Here is a 24,095-nt window from a genome sequence, read left to right as displayed (position 1 = left end):
GGCCCGTCTTCTATTTGCTTTAGGCCCACATTTGCATCGCGTCTGCCCTAAATTGCCCCACAAGAGAACGATGCGGGCAGAAGCGGAAAGAGGTACTTGCCTGCACCGCTAACGGCCATGTAAAAATGATCTAGGTTTTTGATGGGCAGCCCTATTTGGGGCAGCCCAGAAATTTTCTGCATGAATTCCACATTTTCGTCTGACCTTCCCTCAAGTACCCCTCAAGGGTCCTATGTAGGCAATGTACGGGCATACCCCTATTTAGCCCCGCCGCAGCCCATGCGGGATCTATTCGGCTTTTGTGTGGGCAGCCCCAATTAGATTAGCCCAGGCTTTTCCTACACAGAGCCGCGACTTAGTTTGCATCTGCCCTAAAATTTGCAAAGCGGGACCCTTGAGGGCCAGATGTGGGAATATGTACCCAGTTAGCTCTTTCCGCGCCTATATGATGCCCAGATGGAAAAAGCAGGGGCAAGCCCAATTTGGGTTTGCCCGCTTGATCCCTAAAGGGGGCCCTCATGGGAGTTATTGTGGTTACCCAAACCCAACTTGCCCATAAGGGCCCTAGGTGGGCCACGTAATGTGTGCTACCTGGGTAGTTTACTGGGGAAGCGCGGTCAAGGATCCGATAGGTTCATGATATTTGGGCGGACGTTTGGAGGAGGGACCGGGAGTTATGGATGGCACGCGAAGCCAGACGAGAGAGCCGGGTTGAAAGATGTCAGGAGTGTGACCAGAGTCGAAGCGCGACTTTTGGCGTCTCTGCTCTCCTGATGTCAAAGACCGAGCCAGCCGGGCAAGTGGAGAAAAAACGGGGAGAATCCAGTAGTGGTCTGTGTGGTGTTATAAGCATACGGTACAAACGGTAGGAGGCGGTCCCAGTCGTAATGGTCTGGTTCAGCGTACATGGAGAGCATTCGCCCAAGGTGCGGTTAAACCTTTCTGTCAAACCATGTCATGGATGGTACGCCGTAGTAGTCCGGTGGGTGATGTTGCATTTTTGCAATAATGATACTACTAGCGCCGAAAGAAAGACACGTCCTCCGTCATTCAAGAGTTCGCGGGGTGCACCATGGTGCAGAATGAAATGGTGCAAGATGAAGGATGCATCAATGTATGCCGTAGCCTCAGGGAGAGCCGCGATTGCAGCGTAAAGAGTCAGGTGGTCAATGGCTACTAGGACAACCCAGCGGTTGCCGGCAGCAGTGTATGGAAGCGGTCCATAACTGTCGAACCCGGTGCTGTCGAAAGGGCGCGAGTGGCAATGAAGAGGCTGAATCGGGCCGACTGATTGCAGCGTAAAGAGTCAGGTGGTCAACGGCTACTACGACAACCCAGCGGTTGCCGGCAGCAGTGTATGGAAGCGGTCCATAACTGTCGAACCCGATGCTGTCGAAAGGGCGCGAGTGGCAATGAAGAGGCTGAATCGGGCCGACTGATTGCAGCGTAAAGAGTCAGGTGGTCAACGGCTACTACGACAACCCAGCGGTTGCCGGCAGCAGTGTATGGAAGCGGTCCATTACTGTCGAACTCGATGCTGTCGAAAGGGCGCGAGTGGCAATGAAGATGCTGCATCGGGCCGACTGAGGTGTGAGGGCCAGTCTTGCGACGTTTGCCGTGGGCGCACGAGCAGACATACTTGCGGAGGTAAGTAAACATACCACGCCAATAATAGCAAAGAAGAAGCTGTGAGTACGTTTTAAAGGCGCCGGCATGAGCATACTGTGGGTCATCGGGAAAGAGTGCGCATATTTACAAACTCAAGTGAGCAGGGATGACAAGTAGCCACTTCCTACCGTCGGATGTGTAGTTACGGCGGTACAGGAGGCCATCTCAAATGGCAAAGTGAGCTGCCTGGCGGCGGATAGCCCGTGGTACTGGTGAAGCCGATGGATCCGAGAGGAAGCTGCAAAGGAAAGCTATCCAAAGATCTTGTTGTTGCTTACATATCATGTTGTGCAAAGGATGCGTCAACAAAGATCATTCACGCGGGAACGGCAGGTGCTGGGAGGTTGTAGGGGAGAGCGGGACAAGGCGTCGGCATCATTGTGATTCCGGCCGGAGCGATAGATGACACGGACATTGTACTCTTGGAGACGGAGGGCCCATCGGGCTAGCCGGCCTGTAGGATCTTTCAAGGAGGACAACCAACACTAGGAATCGTAGTCCGTGACGATGTCTAAAGGAGGGCCCGACACGTAAGGGCCAAACTTGGAGATCGCCCAAATGATGACTAGACATTCTTTTTCTGTGACGGAGAAAATAGATTCCGCTTTCGTCAACGAACGGCTCGCGTAGGCAACGACGTATTCTTCAAAACCGGGTTTTCGTTACGCAAGAACTGCGCCGAGGCCAACGCCACTGGCATAGGTATGACTTTCAGTAGAAGCAGTTCGATCAAAGTGCCGTAAAATAAGAGGTTAGACCACGAGACGGCACAGTGTTTTGAAAGCGGTGTCAAGGCGTTTGACTAACCGGTCAGGTCGTTGTCGCCGCGCAGGAGGTTTGTCAGAGGCACGATAATAGTAGCTAAATTTCGGACAAAACGTCGGAAATAAGAGGATAGGCCGAGAAAGCTGCGGAGCTCCTTCATAGTGAACGGCTTCGGGAACTCAGCAACAGCGCGAATCTTGGCAGTACGCCGTCTTTGGAAGCTACGTGGCCTAAAATCGTGAGTTCACGAGCACCACAGCGACACTTTTCCAGAAGTTGGAGCCCAGCTTGTGCCAAACAGTTTTACATGCACTCCAAACGAAGAAAGTGGCTCTCGAAATCAGAAGAGAATACTAAAATGTCATCTAAATAACAGAGACAAGTTTTCCACTTTAGGCCATGGAGTATCGAATCCATCATGCGCTCAAATGTGGCCGGCGCGTTACAAAGTCTGAAAGGCATGATATTGGATACGTATAGGCGATAAGGTGTTACAAAAACAGTCTTGTTACTTGCGGCATCCGCTAGAGGTACTTGCTAATATCCTGATCGCAGGTTTAACAACAAAAAAAATTCAGCTCCTTGTTTAACAGTCTTTGGCGTAATCAATTCGAGGAGCACATAGACGTCTTTGCGTGTGATATTGTTGAGGTGCCGATAATTGACGCAAAACCGTATAGTGCCATCATTTTTCCTAACAAGGACGACAGGTGAGGCCCACGGACTACTAGACGACTGAATGACACCCCGCTTAAGCATGTCGTCGACTTGGTCTTCAATAGTCTGTCGTTCAGCTGCCGAGACAGTGTATTCGCGCTCACGCAGCGGCTTGTGGGTACCGGTATCAATCTCGTGGGTGACAGCAGCCGTGCGGCCGAGGTGGCTTTTTTAAAAATCGAACGAAGAGAGACACTTCTCCAGTAAGTAAAGAAATTGGGAGTGCTGTTGTGGGCGAAGCTGGCGTCGACAGAACCAACAAAGACTTCGGCTGCATCGGACTAAGTAGGCTGAGACAAAGTGAGACGACCGGAAGAGAGCAATCAGTGAAACTCTCCCCGGAATGATCACGCCATCGATGAGCTGTACAATACCAAGGCACTCACAACGGAGGAAAGAGCAGGGGCTCAGAAAAGGGTTGGAAACCTGATTTAGGCTGCAGCCGTGTTGTACAGTGAGAACCGCGTAGGGTAGAAGCAGGGCATGGCGAGATGCGAAGCTCTCGGACAGGAAGAAAATGACGGCGCCGTCAAGGGCGGAGAGGCAGGAAAATGGAATGGTAATAGGCGAGCGCGGAGGGACCTCAATGTCGGCAGTCACAGTCAGCTGACAGGGCGCAGAAAACAAATCGATATCTGAAGGGGCGCTGCACGGGAGAAGTTAGATTTCGGCGCGAGCGCAGTTGATAATGGCATATGGTCGCGGAGAAAGTCCCACCTAAAATAAGATGATATGAGCACGACGACAGAACGACAAATTTTATAGTATATAGGAAGCTTTGAACGAAAACCGTGGCTGTGCAGGCCGCCACAGTCAAGACACGCTGCGCATCATCGATTGTGAAACAAAAGGTCAGGTAAAGACGTCGTCACTTCGCCTAGCCTGCGGCACAGTTTTAGGCTCATCACATACACAGCAGCGCCAGTATCCCCAAAGGCTAACACAGTCACACCCTCCACAACTTCAATCACATTCACAGGGACGAAACGAGGCCTTATACTGTTTGACGCACTCACAGTTCTTCCCTCGGAAACTACGCTAATTAGTTTTCACGAGGCTCGTGGGTGTAGCGACGCATCGGTGAAATCGAGCGCCTCGGTGGTGGAGAGCGGCGGCGAGCGGGTGGCCGATCGGCAGCGGAATGAAGGTCGGCAGAAGAGGGACGTGGAGTATATTCAGCAGGCCCGTAAGCGTAGGGCCGTGAATAGTCTGTAGGCGGCACGACGCAGCGACGACAGCAACGCATAATGTATCCAGCAGCACCACACACGTAACAAATTGGTAGATTGTTCCAAGTACGCCAAGGGTTCGAACGAACAGAGGTTGGCCGAGGATTGAAAGGGGCTGGCGGCGGCGAGAGGGGGAGGACGGAACGAGATATGCGATTCGGTGCTGGGGCGTCTGAGGACGTCTGCGACTGGAACCTGCTGAGGAGTGAATGCCAGCGCCTCAGCCACTTGATCCCGAATCACAGCTCGAAGGCTTAGGGCTAGGTTAGATGGAGGGTCCTTAACGCTTTTAAGAAGGAACAATTGTGGGGCGACCTCCTCGCGCACAACGGCCTTGATCTGGTCGAGCAGCGAGCTGTTGGTCGCCGACACAGCCAAGCTTGATAGTGAATCAGGCTGTATGGATGGTGGTGGGTCTGGAATGCGCTGTTTGCAGAGCTCATCGTACGTCTGACAAACCGTAAAAACTTCGGCAATGGTTTTGGAGTTACGAGCGACAAGCATCTGAAAGGCGTCTGCTTCAATGCGTGTAAAATATGCCTGATACTTCTGGCATGAACGCATCTATACATGTGCACAGACTCACAGCATCTATATAGCTGGTGAAGGATTCACCGCATTATTGGCGTCTAGATTTACGGCGCTCTTCGGCGCGCAGCTTTCGGACAGCAGAGCGGCCAAAGATATCAGACAAGGCCCGCTTAAAGGCTGACCAGGGGGTGAACTCTGCTTCGTGGTTGTGGTACCAGAGACTGGCAACGTCCGTCAGGCAGAATACGAGGTTGTTAAGCTTCAGGGTTTTGTCCCAACGGTTGTGGCCGCTTACCCGCTAGTAAGAGGCAAGCCAATCCTCCACATCGTGATCATCAGTCCCGCTGAATATGGCCGGGTCCCTGCTGTCGGAGCGCTCCTGGCCAAACGACGGGGGTTGGCGTAGAAGCAGAAGGCTGGCTCACATTGATTGTCATTGTAGGTGCAATGGTACGGCTACGTAGCTCCAGGATGGTAGATGAAGGGTCGAAGCAGCATACTCCACCAAGTTGTAACGAGGTTTCATAACCTGGGGATCCGAAAGAGAGATCTCGCTGAAGCGTCAGTCCGAGGCTTCTTCAGCAAAACGATCTCGCGCCGTGCTCTCGCGGTGCGCATGCCTCCGAAACTCATCTTCCTCTTTACAATCCCTTCTTTTTTTCTATCCAGCCTTCCATCCATACTGCATGCATCATAGTCATCGTTCGCAACATGTCGTTTCTGTGGTTTTCTGTTTGCAGATTTTCACGATGGCATGACCAGCTCCTATTGATCTTTGTTGCCAGGGGTTTGTTCGAAACACTGTGCACTGCTTTCGGAACCAGTTATAATGCTTGCGACGACGGGTGGCAGACTAATTGCTGTACATCAGGAACAAAAACGAAAAGCAATGAGCAAGTGTAGATGGTCCTACATAGTAGGTTTGCAACTTCAAGGGGCAAAATGCCTTGATGCACGTGGAAAACAAGATGCCGGGAAAAATTTAACCAGGACGGAAAGAGTATTTACTCCGATGCGTGCAAATGCGAATCCTCGCCGAGACTCTCCACCCCCGGCTAGCTTCCGTGGGATAAGGGCCAGTTCATAAAGCTTGAAGAGCACCACGTAGAGTACGTTCGCACATCTAGTTGCGAAGGCTTCATTGCGTCTACGGAGACAATTCCTATAAAACAATCGCTGTCGGTCAGCACATTAAAGTTGAACCTGCGGACTTCAAATGTAGGACGCGGCACCCAGCCTCTCTCTGCCTTCGAACGAAGCTTTTCCAGAAGCTTCCAGCCGAAAATGGAGACCAAAGAATGAGGTTTCATCACTTTGTCAATGCTGTTTGGAGAAAACGTGATAATGATAGGCAATGCCGACCTTAAAACTTTCATAGCGGAAAGGCAAAAAGTGTCTCCTTGCGCAGTACTGGCGCCGTACGACAAAGGCGCACAGTGATGTATCACAGCTTTTAGAACGAAGCTTCCACCCGACATTGTTTTTAGGCGGACAATACAACGACAGTTCTCCAATGTTATTGTCGTACGGGTGCAAGAAAAAGTTGGATATTCGAAGAATTGGTCATACGCTTATTGAAATCAGTGTGGCGTTCAAAACCGGCCAGAATGCCTAGTACGACGCAGGACTTTGTGCTCGAAAGCTTTAGAAGGCACCTACCAGACCGAGTGAATACTCAGACTGCAGAATGATATTTAGTCGTAGCTACTTGTGGCCTGAAAGGTGTACTGAAGTGACTTGATGTTTCCATTAACTGGCCATTAAAGACAGAATTTAGGCGATGCTACTACGAGTGGATGGCGGCGGCCAGCCACGGAACTGCGAAAAGGTGGCTGAAGTGTCATTACAGCAAGTACTGTGCTTTTGGATTCTGCACGTGTGGCGTTCTTTGTCAGCGGACGCCATCTCAAAGAGGTTTAAGCCCAGCTGACACAAGCGTGAAATTTCCCGTAGTGGCGTAGCAATAATGACACCGCTAGTTCACAACTGCTCGGAATGACGTTCACACTACTCGCGTTTTCTCCATTCGTATGCCGTGGAATGCAGAAAGCGGAGGCGAAACGAACGGGAAGGGGTAGCTACTTGACAAGAGAGGAAGAGAAGGAGGGCGCTTTCCTCGTGTTGGTGCCTTGCTGCTCATCCAGCCGCTTGCTTATCCGACTGCTATGCGCGTTATACAAGGAGTCATTGAACTTGCACTGTTGTCACTAACCACGGTTGGCTTCGAGTGGCTATTTCTTTCAAACAAGCCATCCTGCGGGAAAAACATTTGCCGTGGCCTAGCTCAGATAGGTCATGATATACGTAGCGAAAGGATGTGTACCTGGCGCTGGACTGCCTACTCCTCTCCAATCCACTTTAATCCCATCCAATCTAGTGTAATTAAATCTGTTCCATTCTGATCTAATAAAATTCAAACCAGTCCAGTTTAATCAATTCCAGTACAATCTGGTCCAGTTTATTCTAGTAATAGTAAATCCCAAAAATCCTGTCACATTCAATGCACACCTGTACAGTCCAAATAAAACGAGTCGAGTCCAATCCAATCCAGTCGAATCTGATGAAGTCCTATCCAATCGTGTCCAATTCTGAGTACACGCTGGCCCGAGACGCGTCATTCACTGTCATATCATCATCACTACTACCGTCCCCACTAGAGAAGGAGGCATAAGATGCGCTACTGACTATGTCTAGCTATGTTATTGTTGCAATAAAGACAAGACATCTCCTTCTGGTTGCGTCTTGACTGCCCGATGGCGCGGCGAGCGCACGACGTCCACCAGCTGCAGCGGCTGCTAGGACAAGGATGTGTGTCCGCTGCCATGCGAAACTCTTCTTTCGTGGCTACTGTAGCTTTCGCTATAAACTCCTGCTTCTGCGCGGAAAACGGCCTGATTTGTTCGTTTTCCTGCGAGTGTGAGCGCGCCTTTAAAGTCACGAGGCAGTCAAGTGCCATGGATGGCGCACAGGATGACTATAACTGGGAGCACATCTACAAGTTGCGTTCATCCTAAAGCGACAAGAGTGTCAATGAGCTGAGCTCGTCCGAAGTCGCTTATAGCGCAAAAGCGGTGATGAATGCGTATTAGTCGTCAGCTTTTTAATTATCTGCCGTGGTAGTTCTAGCGGCACAAAACGTGTTAATATATTGTTATAGGCCTGATTTCTGTGTAGCCCGCCCCTGAGAAAATTTGACGTAAAATGTGCACCTTATATACAAGTATATACTACATACATGGTTTTGCAACGCTGTTTCCATTTTAAGCTGTAGTTTAGTGTTCACGAAATAACAAGTGAATATATCCCAGAGGAGATGTGGTGTGGTAGCAAACCTTCGTTATACCACATCACGTGGGAAAGCTGTAAGAGCGATAGCTTTCTTAAAGACGGGAATGCGGAACAATGGGAGAGCTGGCCCTTTCAGGCGGCGATCTAGGCTGCCAGCGAGGTCTGACCCAGCGCGCCCAGCAAGCAGCGAAGCTCAGCGGAGCCCTAAAATAGGGGCATCGAACTTGTGAGACGAAGGAAGATGGACCTCTTCTTTCTCGTCGGGTACTAGAACAAGACCTTTCTAGAGCAATAAACGTATTTCCTATCCTTTCGCAGAGGAATAAAAGCATTATATTACAATCTCTCTTTGTTGTCTTTGGTTGCGTTATCCTTTGTTCTACGCTCACCTAAAAGCTGGAATCAACGGCGGCTTAAGGATATGATACCCCACTTTTAGTCTAGGTTAATAACGTTCACAGGGACACGATAGTCCCAACCTGAAGTTTATTCACGCAAAGACAGGACCGGCAAGCTGTAGGCAACATGGTAGGTGCTCTCGCGAGCTTGTTTAGTGGTCTCGGTGAGTAATGGACACGCGCCCGATCTTTTTTCAGATGTACGAATAAACAAAAAACAATTACCGTCAACAGGTGTGGTATATGGTGTCGAGTCTATTATAGAGAATGAGGCATGAGTTTCGTGCGATGCCGATGGCGAAGAGGGAAAAAAAAAGGAGTGACATGTCTGTGGCCTTACAACATGACTGATATCTTTGATGCGCAACATGTGATGAAGTTCATTCTATGGAATGTAAGGGGCCACTGAGAAATCACAGGGAGAATTCCAAAGAACCACTTTCAATCTTTGAGGCCTCCAGTATTTCTTCTAAAATCAACCAGTCCGGCATTAGTTTGCGACTGCCTTTGTTAAGCTAAAACGTCGTAGCGTGTTTACCGTGAGCGTTACTTCAAAGTTAACCTGGGTATTTCCCTTCTGTTTACGAAAGAAAATAGCTCTTTCTACTTACAGCATCGCGCTAGTTGTAAGAGAAATAATTGCAAAACAGTGCATACATTTGCCGTATTTTTAAGTACTACTGCTTTCCCAAATTCGCGCTTTTAATATTCAACAACATATTTCCAATGACACTTCCACCTTTGGCATCGCATGTTGGTTCCCAACGGTTCGACGCCGTAATAGTGGCGTGGACTACAAACTCCTACTTCCGCTCGTTGCTTAGAGCTCCTCACCCTCACACAGCGCATTTAAGCTGGCGGATAAGTTATTATTCACGTCAAGTGCAGTGTTTGTGCGTTCCACTTTGGCTCGTTTTGAGCATTACTTGTTCTTTCGTCACGCTTCATTTTTTTTCCAGTGTTCTGTTTTAATACCCCCCCCCCCCCTTCCGACAAAAAGAATAATGCAACAGGCATTGCACCAATTGTATAAGTGACATCGGTTGTTTTCATCGATGTTGGGGTTTCGTTGAAACACGTAGAAGACGAAGCGTGTGTGGACGCAGGCTGCTGAATCGAATATTCGTGCTTTCATATTCTGTCACCCTAGAACGTGATACGACTCAAGGTAGATTTTGTAACAAGTGACATTACTTACCCTCTGTAATATTAACTCTGGAAATGAAGTTTGCGCATCTCGTGTATTTTAGTTAAAAGTTAAATTGGTTCACAGGAAGGGAAAGGCGCAGTAACTGTCACACTTGCTCTGTGGACACCCGAACCGCGCCATAAGGAAAGGGAGGAAGGTGGGAATGAAAGTGGAAAGAGAGAAAAAGGAGCCGTAGTGGAGGGCTACGGAGTAATTTCGACCACCTGGGGATCTTTAACGTGCGCTGACATCGCACAGCACACGGACGCCACTTCGTTTCGCCTCCATCGAAACGCAGCCGCCGAGGTCCGGTTCGAACCCGGGAACTCCGGCACAGTAGTCGGGCGTCTTATCACTGCACCACCCCGGCGGGGCGTGTATTTTAGGGGAATTTACTATTTTTTTCTATGTAATTTGTCTTACTTCTTATAACATAGCAGAAAGCAAGCACAGGAAGAAAGGCTCATAACACAGCAGCTTCGAAATGCTTCCGCTGCTGTTTGGTATGTGCCAACAACATTATTATCATGAATATAATTTTTGTTTACCCTTTAATAAAATGTTATTTAACGTGGATAGACATTCATTGTATCGCTTCAGAAAGGCATTCATACGCACATATGCACTTCGCATAGCGTGAAGCTCCTAAATATGCGATAGAAAAACTGTTGTAAATAATGTACAATGTACAAATAATTGCGTTAATGCTCACATATGCATAAGTAAAAAAGGCATGTTTAAAACGCTACACCTCACTAACCATAACATAGCAATCAGGTTTTGATGAATGAATGTTCCGGCCTCTATGTATTACGTTGCTAAAGAGGGTTGTTTAAAGAGCGAAAGAGTGACATTGGGAAGTATATTACTCTTTTTTCATGGACGTCTGAACACTTATATATTCTTAACTCGGATGTAACGCTCCATAGACGTTCAGTACAGGACGCGGTCGACAAAGAAAAGTAAATATTGTCACGTAGTGGTGACGAGGTCAACGACACAATTGAAGGATCGATGATTGCACTAAAGAAACTGTTTATTTGGGCTGACTTGCGCCCGCAAAAGGACTAAGCAACTCGGCGGCGGCGATAGAAACAAACGTGCTCGTCGATCGTCGAACAAAGAATGCCCGTCACAATCGGCAACGCTCAATTTAAAGGCTGCACAGAACAATCTAGGTAACGTCGCAAACAGCTACCAGCACGGGCTGGAACATTGTGGAAAGACACCCAACCTTCGAGACAGATCTCGGTGCATCTTGCGCTACAACAAAACTGATAAAGGTGTGACTCGCGACATCGAGCATTAACAAACAAAGATTACGGAACTGATACGCGGTCCAGAATCAGAGTGATAAGCCTGTATGCCGGCGGCTGTTAAAAAACAACAAATACTGTTTTGAAGGTTTCGCGGCAATATCATACTGGCGAAGGTGGTAATTATTATAAACATAGCAAAAAAGGGTAAATGCCATAAAATGGTTGTCATTGAAAATATTCCTAAACCCCGCACTATCAGTGAAAGATTAGAAGTTTACATGAGTTGAGAAACCTTTAACGTGGAATTTATGTTGAAATGTTACAATGGAACGCGCTAGTTGGAGTTAGCTACAGTCATGTCTTTCCAGTAGTCGCTTGATATTCAATTTTCAAACTTCCGGGTTAGCATAAAAGAAACTGCATGATGTTAAATAAATGCACGATGTTTAGCATTAAGTGATAAATGCATAGTACCTGTGAATTCTGCGGCCCTGTATTTTTGATAAGCTTAAACGTTTGCGAGGTTTTGCATTTGGTCACGCTATTCAGCCGAGCACGAATTGCGCTATAAATTGATTAAATCCAGTCAAATATTATTTAGTGCAGTCCATTTTATTGGCCTCCTGAAGAGTTATACCAATTATTGTTTGGAATGTTGTACTATTTCCAAATAATACATATTCCTTCCTCAAATGGTATTTATTTCATAAAGTTACAATTAGGATGAGACTCTTAGCGGCTGCACCACACCTTTTGATCGATTAGCAAGCTATATACATTTGAACGTCGATTAAAGCCATCATAACTGCAAAAGAATTGCAAGGTTTGCGTGAGAATCAGTTTTGGGGGCTGCGTATAGGTATTCTGCATTTTAGCGACGAAAATCTACACCAGTGCTTGAAAAGAAGATGTGGCCTTATACTGGAGAACGCTAGAGGACAAGCTACTCTATTTGGTCTTTCTTACCAGCTTATTCGCTTATTCCTGTTCAGAGAGTAAGGGCCATTACACATCTCTTGCTTTGAAAATCATTTGAAGGTGAGAGGAGCACTCGTCTTCCCTACGGCAGGGATTCGGACATTCATGGAAGCTAGGAGACATCCTACTACTTCAGAAGCGAAGCCCTACATGCTTCAAACTTTTGATTAACGCTGTACTACTAAAGTAGTGTAATACCAATCACACATTGAACGTGATTTGAAGACTCAAAGATGGAACTTGCCTCCATATGCCCTGTATACACAAATTCCAAGGAAAAGCAAAATTCGGCCAGCCGCCTTCATTGGGTTCTTGTTCCTTCACCTACTGCAAGAGAAACCTCATTTCTGCCCTCATTAAGTACAAAAGTGTCCATTGCTATGCTCGAATATATTTTTGAAATTCGCGACAAAAGAACCCAATAATAATTAACGCGGGCATTATTTTATTTTAATGACGAAATCGCATCAACAAACCTTCTAGCCTTCATAATTCGTCAACACACAAATTGACTTTCAAATTGTTTAAGTCGTGTTGTGACAAAAATGCATATTTCAACGCCGTCAGCAAGTTTTTGGTATGTCACAAGCATATCGCCAATTACTCAAAGTGAATAGAAGTGCACTGTAACGGTCCTTGGCTTTGGCAATAAATGAAACGTCATTCTGAAAAGCAAATCAATATCGTAAATCTTCAAGAAAAATGAGAACATTTCCTCTGTGTTACGTGGCACCTTATCAGAACCTAATAGTGATTGAGGAAAGTAATTTATGCCTACTTACAAACAATATTTTATACGAACCTCAGTAGCTGTTGCTGCTGAGCAATTGCACTTTTCGCATTCCGCCACCTCGTTTGCAGTCATCAGGAAAACGAAAATAAATCTGTGATCGACTAAACTATTAGAGATTGTCATTATTCCTACTGCAACTTGCGAGGGCGTTGCATGTGCATAATTTTTCTTAATTTGTATTTTCTATGGTTCGAAAAATTGTGTTCCTGAAACAAGGCTTTATTGAAAATAAATAGCTGCAGTCTATTTATAGAACCCAGATTATATCTGCGCTATGTGCGTCGTTAAGGTAACGTGCTTGATCGCTTGGTTACAGGTTTTAAGAGTACGTGCTTTAAGGTATCCTCAAGCTGCAGAAACACTCTCAGTGTTCATTATGGCACTCAGTTGTACCCTTGCCAAAAAAAGCAATGGCATTATATTCGCACAACAAAATGCGTGTTACGTTATTACCTATCTTTTCATAAATTGCCGGAGGCTGGCGGAATTACGCGGAATATATTCACGATAAATAAATTCATGAGAGAGCAATTCTTGCGCAATTGGTATCTTATGGAGCGCAAACTTGTCGGATCTGTATGTGCGTTAAGATGAATAAACCACTCTCAAGAACTCAACGAGTTGCTAAACCCCCTTTCTCTTTACCATCTGCGTAGGGCATATAATACATGTGTTTTCTATTTTTTTGCAAATTCTCTCAACCAAGTTGCTATTCCTCTGGCCGTGATGCTATGCCGCGCCGCTGCCTTGCGAGCATAAACACAACACTGGTGGTCGTAACGCAAAGGGCTTTACTTGATAAAAAGGTATTTGCCCAAGAGTGTACACCCCTGAAGAGGGCGCATGCGTTCGTTGAATGCAAGCGGACGCACTTATCTTTAATTTTGTCCATATCGAGGACGGAAGGCATTTGTATGTTTTGGATGTCACAGTGACTGGGTTCGGAAAGGCGAGTCAAGCCGACAGGAGACAAAAGACGGTCCTAAGAAGCATTCCCTTTCCACCACCACTGAGTATTGCATATCTTGGTTGAGGTGGGCAAAGCGGCTCACTTTTATGAGCGGCTCAGAATGGCTCAGCTCACTGAAGTGAGCCGCCTGATTTGAACGGCTCACCGGATCACTTAAGTCTGCGTCGCTCAGGAACGAGCAGTCGTTCAAATGGAGAGAGAAAGCCGGCTCTATTTCTCTTTCTCTCTCGTTCAGTGATCTGTGCCCGTTCGACCTCCCGAATCGTTTCCTTGATGCCGGCTGGCTGGGCGCACTTCCGCGCTTCTCTTAACGGTGCGACAAAGCAACTTCTCTCTCACCCTCCTCGTAAGAGTCGCAACCACTCTCTTACTAGAGCACTATACCCTCCACGCTTTCGGCTGTTTTAAACTGCTCTTATTAAAGAAAGAGTGAGCAGAAGGTTAGTAAAAGTGAGCGGTGGATCGTTTTGCTTTGGAGAGCCGATTTTCCCTCTGGTTCAGTGAGCCGTGCTGAACATATCTTCAGACCCAGATCTTGCGAATGATGGCCCCTTCGCTGACCGCTGCTGTTCGAACAATGCATCACGACTCTCACTGATCGTTCATCGCGTGCTGGTGAAACCATTTAAAGGTATCAGTGAAATACATATAAAATGGTTAGGTAATGCATTCATGTTTCTTCAAACTGTGTTATGCATGAGTAAAATACGGGGGGGGGGCGTGAAGTATATAAGAGTGGCAAGGGGTCTGCCGCCTTTCAGTCTCGCTGGGATCGGCGCATATGGTTTACGGGAGTTTTCTACTAACGGGTGCCGCGTGTTCTGCCATGTACATGACTACTCAATTCAAATTGCAAAGAAGCCCCGTCTGCAACGAAAGTGTGGAAATAATTGTGTCGCCAAACTATCTCCCTTCGTGGTGACTACAAAATCAAACTGAACAGCAACGTCTGTTTTCAGATGCGATTTTTTCTCTATAGGTCCACCATATTTACCGGAGATGCACCCATTCCCCATGAAAGGCTTTTGTTCATTTCTCATCCTGATCGTCAATGTTATTGCGTTGACGATCATGCAATGCACTGAGAATTACCCCTAATAGAAAGTTGGTACTATCAATATCTAAGTTAGAGCTCGAGGTCTCATGTGAGCTGACTGTTAATAAATATGTATAGTGATGACATAGACAGAAATAGTGAATAGATACAGAAAGCAGAATAACTGATTCGAGGTTCGTACTGTATTTCCGAAGATAGTGAATTCGGGAGGGGGGGGCTAAAGTAAAATGTAAATGCACCTTTTTATTTATTCCAATGCAATGTGCGCTTTATAGCTACAGTTCCCGTTAGTCTTTTTCCTTCTTTCTAAATTGCGTTTTTTTGGCACTGCCCTCTCCTTTTTGTTTTGCTTTCTCTGCTCGCTTTTAGTATGTTCTTATATTCATTTGCTCTACGTTGTGACACGTTTTCTCAAGGCCCACGGCTCTCAGCTTCGCGGCTTCTCCCGTTGTTTATTTTCTTCATGCGACAGGTTCTTTCCCCGGACCCCTAACTCAAACATATTCAAATTTATTGTCTTCGCCTCCACATGCACGTAACGACCGTTTTTTTGTTCATTCCCTTACGGAAATCTCATATCTGCTCCAGATATGGAACATATGCTGCCAGATACAAATATATAAGGCAGCAAATAAGACCTTATCTTGGCCAGATAAGGTCATATATGCGCAAAATGTAGGCCTTATATGGCTCATATTTGGCCATTACATGCAATCTATAATCCATATCTGAACGGTTAACGGGACATTATATGGCTTGACCAGGGGCATATATGGTATCCTCGCGACCTTATGTGGCCTGATAAAGGGCATATATGGCATTGTCATGACCTTATATAGACAGACAAGGGCTATATATGCCTGGCATCAACAGGACTTTATATAACCTCATCGGAGCCTTAATTATGCAGGCGCCATAGTGATTGTATATTAGCAATAGATGGCTTTCATCTACCTTCTGCAAATATTCAATATTGGCATCATGTGGTCGAGCTTCAATTTTTCTACACTCAGCAATTGCCTGTATGCTTAGTGGTAATTGTATCCAATTTAGAAAATAGCTACGACTCCTTATATTTCAAATATTCTGCAGATTTCGCTGCACTGTAATTATTACACCATGTGTTCCTTAATCCAGAAGGGCGCTGGGTTATGGCTACATGCTCCTCTTTCCATCTACTACCTCGCATTTTCATTTAAAATGCGGCGGTAGTCCGGTGCACAAACGTATGGTCGGTTAAGTTGAGCGATTCAAAATATCAAGAAAATGATTGCAGTTCAGTATACGGCCCCCTCCGAGCTGCCTAGACGGTGACTCACCCTCAGAGACAGCTGGCGGTTGCTGCGTGGAGGGCCGCACTGGCTAGACAGTGACTCCTCCTCTCCCGCGTTCCCTTCTTCCCTCTCAAACAGCGGCGGCCCCTGCGTCGCGGGCTCGCATTTCATCTCTCCTCCTCGCTGCCACACTCCATACTGCGTAGGCCAGGAGCTCTCCGTTTTGTGTGTGCTTGCTTCTTTCCGCTCCCTCTTTCAACTCAGTGCGCCTAAGCACTTGTCTCGTTCCTTTCGCGGTGGCAGACATAGGATATCGATGCGGCTGGCGGGCGTGCTGCATGTTGTGATGCAGGTGTGTGTGTGTCAGCGCCTGTTTGCTATTAGCTGTGTGCATGTAACAAACTGCGACAGCAAACCTACAAGAGCTTCAGTCTGACTGTCGGCACAAAGGAAATTACTGTGTCCCACTGCGGGTGGAAGCTGCCTCCCCAGCCTTGGCAGCGAACCTGATGGTCGATTGAGCTTTTCGAGTCTTCTGCCCTGGATAGGATAGGATAGGATAGGAAATACGTTAGTTTCTCTACGAGGGTCTTGTGCTAGTAGCGGAAGAGTTCCATCTTCCGTCTTCTCACAGGGTCGGTGCCCCTATTCCAGGGCTCCGCTGAGCTTCGCTGCTCGCTGGGCGTGCTGGATTAAACCTAGTTGGCAATCCAAATCGCCGCTGGAGAGCCGGCTCTCCCACTGTTCCGCACTCGGGTCTTTACGAAAGCTGTCGTTATTTTTACATTGCCACGTGATGTGGTATAGCGAAGGTTTGCTACCACACCATGGGCAGGTCTTCTGCCCTGGGTGGCCCGGCCAAATCTTCACCATTGCGTCGGATCGCACCCTCATCGTGCCGCCTCATCTTCACGCCCGATCACCAAAAACGTGAGCGTCAGACTTCTTGTCGGGAACTAGCACTTGCCAGCCTCAGGATATTGTTCACTTTATTATTTTTATGGAAAAATTTTCCAATCAGTAAATTGGATGATAATTGCCAGTATGTGATATTGTTCCGTACATTTCGTTGCTAATTTGTCTTTCGCTCCAGCAATTTTAACAAATTTCAGTGGGTGGATAGGGTCCTTTGGTGTTTATTATTATTATTATTATTATTATTATTATTATTATTATCATTATTATTATTATTATTATTATTATTATTATTATTATTATTATTATTATTATTATTATTATTATTATTTGCACAACTTTAGTAGCTTCATGCTTGATTTGGTTTAGGGACAGAGCTGTTGCTGTCATGACAAATGCCATCGGACATGCTTTTTTCTTTGTTTTCTCTTAATTTCAAAAGCAACCACGAATTAGGCTCGTTCGCTCATTTTGCACTGCAGTCTCAGATTAAGGTAACACCAGTACTTCCTGACAGCCTATATGTACTTAGCTAAGGTTTAGGTATCATCAGCAGTCCCAGCAGTGTGTTTTATCGCCCTGCGGTTTAGCGGTACCTTTTCCGGGTATCGACAGACCTTTAAATTCCCTTTCAATAGTCTGGTTCGATTATTAGCCGTTTATCTTATTTAGCTTCGCAAGTAAACCAGCTCAAACTAAAAGCATTTACTGGTTAAAGCTCTGTGTGTAAAAGAGTAGATTAAAAATGTAATATCTAATTTAATAGGTTAATGTCTTTCACTTTAGCTTCTCGTGTAGACATTATTCTGTTCAGATATCCCATTAGTGCGTTATAGTATCGCAACTAAATGAGTAGAATCTCAATATTTACTAACGAATGAGCATGTCTTTGACCCTCGGTATACACACGTAATTCAGGCCCGTCTTTGAGCGATTCCATATAGGTTCAGGGAATATAGAGAACCTGTGGTTTCAAAGCTATTTTCCTGTAAGGTTTGAAATAAAAGGGGAAGTTCAGGTTTCTGTTTGCAAAGTTCATTGAGCGTGCGTTTAGCTGGAATACTGAAATTGTCTTGTGTGTGTTGTAATAAAGTGTTATGCTGATATGCAGATATATATATATATATATATCTACAGTTCATAACCTACATGCCATGCGGGCTACATCTTTAAATCAGGAATTGAGTAAATAAGGCATATCTGACCAGATATGCCTTATCTGGTACTCGAAATCAGGAAGTGGGCAGATATGCCTTATCTGGTCTAGATCTTTCCTAATATACCATATCTGCCCAATTCCTCATATACCTGATCTGGATTTTTTTTTATAAGTCCAGATATGGCATTTCCGTAAGGGTTCACTCATATAGCGCACGATGCGCTGCAGTCGGTGCAGTCTGTATGTGACCGAAACAGACTTTTTTTTTCTGCTGGGCTGGCTGCACAAGGGACTAAGCATTTTATATTAACCTTGTTGTAACGAAGCTTGAGAAATCTGCGCATAGCAAGCATGGAAAGAAAAATAAAGGGCGCACAAAACTGGCGGTGACCACGCTAAACTAACAGGCACCTCGCGGCTACAGGGCGCCGGCACGGAGCCTCGACACGGCGGCGAAGCACCCGACCGCGATCTAACATACGGCAGCCGTCGGTGTGTGGAGGATCGTGCAGACGGCAGACTTTTTTCGTTTCTTTGTATGCCGGCCCGGTCCACCCCTGCCTGCCCACTGGAGCTGCGTTCTCTCACTGCTAATAGATGGCGCTGATGTCGCAGCAAGGAGAAGACCCGACTCTGGCGGAACAGTTCCTGACAGCTCACTTAACGAGTGACTCTACAACAGAACCGCCGCTCACGGTTCCTAAGAACTAACTGAACGACGGCTCTCGAAACGAACCGCAGCTCAGTGAGCCGCCGGCTCTGGAAAAGAACTTCCGGTAATGAGACGCCGGCTCTCCAAATAAACCGCCACTCACTCTTGCTCTTTTGAGAGAGCGACTCAAACGACAGCAAGAAGCGAGGGGATGTTTACGACTCTTGCGAAGAAGGGCGGAAGTCATTGCCTTCGAGATTACCCTCGCTCGAGCGTTTATTTCACGCGCACGGGAGGGGGGGTGATCTCGGAGGCCATGCGGGAGGGTATATGCTTTCTCGCATCGCTAAGAGAAGACGCCGAAGTCACACCAACATCCGACTCCCGAGGAACCGTTGGGCACAAATCGGATCACTGAACGAAAGCGTCGGCCCATCAAAAGAACCGCCGCTCACCGGCTCTTTTGAAAGAGCCGCTCAAAAGATGCGGCTCGCTCCTTAGCGACCCACCTCTAGATCTAGTTATAGCAGGCCTAGAAACAGTCTCTCAAAACAACGATTCGCACAAGCGCTAAAGTGCAGTACCAAGGGCCCGGGGCAAAATCACCCCGGAGGGACCATGATAGTGAACAGTAATGGCTCAGCGTAACTGCGCCGCCCCCTAAAAAAGCCGTGGCCCACTTGTTGAAACTTGACAGTGATGGCGGCGAAGAAACACTTGCAGCGCGAAACTAATGGCTTTTCCGCTTCCCTTTTGGATCTCGTTCGCTCCGCTAGCGCTACGCAGTCTAAAGCACGATCCCGAAATTTTTATCATTAGTGTCCTGCACACCATTGATTATTTCCCACTAAGAAAATATCCAGAAGGTGAATTTCGTCGTCAATTCGGGAACAACACATTCATCACAGGCCCGCTGGTGGAGGCACGAGTAAGAACGTAGGCCAAGCGCTCAGCTCTCATCAAATGCAGCAAACAAGTAGAAGTCACTGCGCACGTCGTAGAGCATGATGAAAGGAGAAGAGGTGTTATTGTTATAGCTTAACATAGGGAACAATATTGGGAACACCTTGAAGGGAATGTCTCCTTCCACGTTATACATCGATTGTTTATGTAAGCATTTCGGAAGATTGGTTCTCATAGTGTTTATCAAGAGATCAACGCACGAATCCATTTATTCTGTGGCATCCACATATACTATGCATATAAACCAAAGCCTGCTAAAACAGTCTTCGTGTCGGTTACCGACGTTACGCTTACGGGGCCTTTTTCGTGTTGAACAACAAAATCTCCATAGCAACTGTCATCATAATTGACTACGCCAGCAGTGGCACGTGCAGCCGAAAGGCCTGCTGCCAAATGCATGCGCGGCCACCAGCCCAGGCATGAGAACCGTTCGCACTAGTGAGCGCTAAATTCCAGCAAATCCCACATGAACTATGCCGATCCCCGCCGCGGGGGAGCTGGCGCTAAAATGCGACACTGCTGCGTCGGAGTACCCGGGTTCGAGCCCAACTGCCGGCGGCTGCGTTGCGATTGAGGCAAACGGAGAGGTGTCCTTGGGCTGTAGGATGTCAATGCGCGTGAAAGATCCCACGTTCGTCGCAATTACTCTGAATCTCTTCACTACGACACCTCTTCCTCTCTTTCCGCTTTCGCTCCCACCTTCATCCCTCTTCTTCCGGCGCGGTTCTAGCGTTCAAAAAGAAAGTGTGACACTGCGCCTGTCCTTTCCTTGATACATATAATAACTCCTGGTCGTGATCCGGAAACAGGAATGCCGGACAATTAACATTGGTAGACAAAGCCATCAGGCACCATCCGCGGACGCTACGAATATTCACAAGTAGAGCTGCAGGCCCTGAAAGTGGAGGCTGGTCGGATCATTGATATATAGTCTACAAGAGCCACAATCCTCTGATGCGCACCTTCTTCCCTCAATGTCATCCACACTCCCCCCTGGTACGCCAAGAAGAAAGATTAAGGTACGATACCTAGTGCCTAAAACGGAAATACCTTCAATCCCTGTGAGCAGCCACGCAACACGCATATCCAAAATCTCAAAGACGTAACACCCTTGGTAGTAAACGTGACAAATTTATACCGTAGTAGATTAATATGACTTAGTAACTGCAGGACAAGAGGATCTACAGAATTGATGATGTGACAGAAAGCCTTTTTTTTATAATTGTACACAGGTTCTCAGCAATGTGGACAAAGGTCAATATTCATTCTTCGGAAGCCAACATACATAACTGAAGGACTTCTGAAACTGAAATCAGATACAGATCACGAGAAAAAAACGGAATAATGTTTTGCAGATTCGACTCTTAAGTTCAAACCTTGTGATTGAGCTGATTTTAATCCGACTAGTCGATCACGCCGGCCGGGTCCAAGGACACCATGCTGCCGTCTAGTCGTATAGGCTGATGTCTTCCCCGTATCTTTTGGATAATAGCCTTGCCATGATTAATGGAGAGCCCTTTGTTTGTACTTAGCTCAATTCGGTTGAGATGTTGTTGAACAATGTTGTCTTTAGCGCTGTTGGGGTGCTAAATAACATATTCAACGGGAAATATTCAGATTATAGAATATATTCGTTGACTAACCCCTGCAAGGTGGAGCATCCAAATTCGGAGCATGGACAACCGAAGAGTATCGCTTTCATAAACTCAAAACATATTGTTACAGACTAGATGGATGATGAAGGCGAGCTTGGTGTAGGAGGACGAAGACGTGTATGGCAGCGGAGGTGCTGTCTAGCTCGGGAACACTGTTGTTTTGTCGCAGTAGCGTTGTCTTATGTCGAGACATCAAGAGCGCTGCATTTTGGTGGAGAGTGCGGTTTGGATTCCACGGCATCGCCCCGTCATTGACGAGCCCCTGGAGCCTTCCGTTTGTGAAAACTCAGAGCTGTAGGTGTGTCTCTGCAAGCGTCGACAATTATTCTAAGGGCTCGTTTTTGCAGTTTGAAAACCTTTGTTATATTAGAAAATAAGGTGGTTCCCCAAACCAAACAGCAGTAACCTATAACCGAAAAGAATAGGAAGTTAAATATAATTTTTTAACACACTGTGGTAGAAAATTCCGGTGCCTTGGCAGAATACCTACTACATTAGCTGTTTTGTTTATTGTAGTATCTATCTGTGTATTCGATGATAATTGTTGATTGAAATATACTCCAAGGCTTTTGAAATCAGAGACGAGTTCGATTTCAGCTGACCCTAGTCACAGTGAGAATCCTGAGAAGTCAACGATCCTATTTCTCGTCCGGAAAAGGACAGCTTTTGTTTTTTAAGCATTTATTTCTAAGGAATTAATGGTTGTGCATTCATGAAGGGAACGCAAACACCTCTTTGCTTGTCCAAACAGGTAATATACATCTTTTGGTTTGAAGAAAAGGCTTGTGTCGTCAACGCAAATTATAAATGTGCATTTCTTATCTAGACTGGTAATGTCATTTATTTCTAGGTTAAATAACAGGGAACCCAACATACTGCCTTGAGGGACGCCATTTCGCACGGCTTCTATGCCTAAAAGTGATTGTCAATTGTAACTTGCTGGCAACGCAAGGTTAAGTAAGATCGGATTAATTGAAAAAAAAAAAAAACTCTTCGAAAACCGTATGTGTCTAGCTAGCCTAATAAAGTCTCATAATTGATCCGGTCAAAGGTTTTCTAAAAATCTACAAATATGCCCAGGATAAGCAGTCTGTTTTCAAATGATTCTAGTATTAACTCTTTCTGTACAAGAAGGGCGCTCTCTGTTGACTGACCCTTTCGAAAACCATGTTAGCATGTGTATAGAAAGTTATGTTTTCCATTAAACCCAGCAATACGCTGAAACATAACCTTTTCCAGACATTTTGTGAGGACGGGAAGAACCGATATTGGACGATAGTCTGAAAGGTCATTTCTCTCACTGCTTTTAAATATAATAGAAACTATAGCCATTTGAATTCGCTTTGGAAATACTCTTTTTTTCTCGACAGGTATTGAATGTGTGCTTCAAAACTTTGCTGATAATATCAATGACGTATTTAAAGGGCTGTACCTGCAAACCATTTATATCACGAGACCGGCTATTGCGAAAAGTTGTAAAGTGACTTTAAATTTCATGTTTATCTGTCGATGACAGAAATCCAGAATGAGGGTTGCGAAATTTTAAGAATTCTGAAGAGCGGCGATCATGAGAGCTGCTCAAAACTGTAGCAAAGTAATCGTTAAAGCGATTAGCCAACTGCTTTCCAGATAGTGTGCGGTAGCCAACCGTGATTGAATTACAAGTCTGTAGCTGCCTTTGAGGGTTTAAGATGTTAATATTTTCCTTCCATACGCGGTCACTTCGTTTTACTGTATTGTATTTGAAACGTTTATTCATATAGTCCTTCTTTGCTTGGCGAAGGAACAAAGTTACCTGATTTCTAAATGCTTTAAAAGCTACGAAGTCATCGAAAGCTCTAGAAGAAATAAATAGGTTGTATAGCTTGTTTTTTGTTTTTATCATTTTGAGGCAGTCTCTGTTTATCCAAGGTTTACGAGGTTTTCTTGGTTTTTTGCAAGTTCTTTTGGGAACGCAATGTATATATTTTTTATATTTTAATGAAGAGATCGTACTCATTATCTGCGTCCTTAATTTTGTACTAGCACTCCCAAGACATTTCATTTTAGTTTGGCTCTGAAAAGTTCGAAGGTATTTTTATTTATTGTTTGGTACGTTTGAACTACAGGCTTCTTCTGTTGACGCTGTTTCACACAATCAGCAAACAGAAAAATTGATAAGCGGTCACCCAGTTGGGAACAGATTACGCCAGATTGTGTATCCTGAATATTGGTGATAAAAACATCAATTGATGAGCCAGAATGTTGCTTCCAAGATCACATTTTGGAAACCATTACAGTTAAAAACCATGTTTAATTCATGCGGTTTATTGAAATGAAGTTTGGGAATCTATATTGATATGCCCGCCTAATATTAGGTTCAGCCGATTTTGAGTTATCCACGATACAAAATCATCGAGGAACAAATGAAACTAAGACACATTTCCACCAGAAGGGCGATATACAGCAGCAAACACATTTGAACCTCAACTTTAGGATAGTATTTCGTAGTCATCGACCACTATCGAGAAGAGAGGAATGGCAGAGCCAATAAAGGATTTGTTTAACGCTAGCATTACACCACCTCCTCGTTTATTTATTCGATGCTGAGTGACCGTATTGTGATCTTCGAGAGTTAAAACTTCCTCTTCGCCCC

The sequence above is a fragment of the Amblyomma maculatum genome, chromosome 11 (assembly GCF_055883805.1).
Source record: "Amblyomma maculatum isolate TAMU_Amacu chromosome 11, ASM5588380v1, whole genome shotgun sequence".
NCBI classification, from domain to species: domain Eukaryota; kingdom Metazoa; phylum Arthropoda; class Arachnida; order Ixodida; family Ixodidae; genus Amblyomma; species Amblyomma maculatum.
This window is presented reverse-complemented; position numbering follows the sequence as displayed.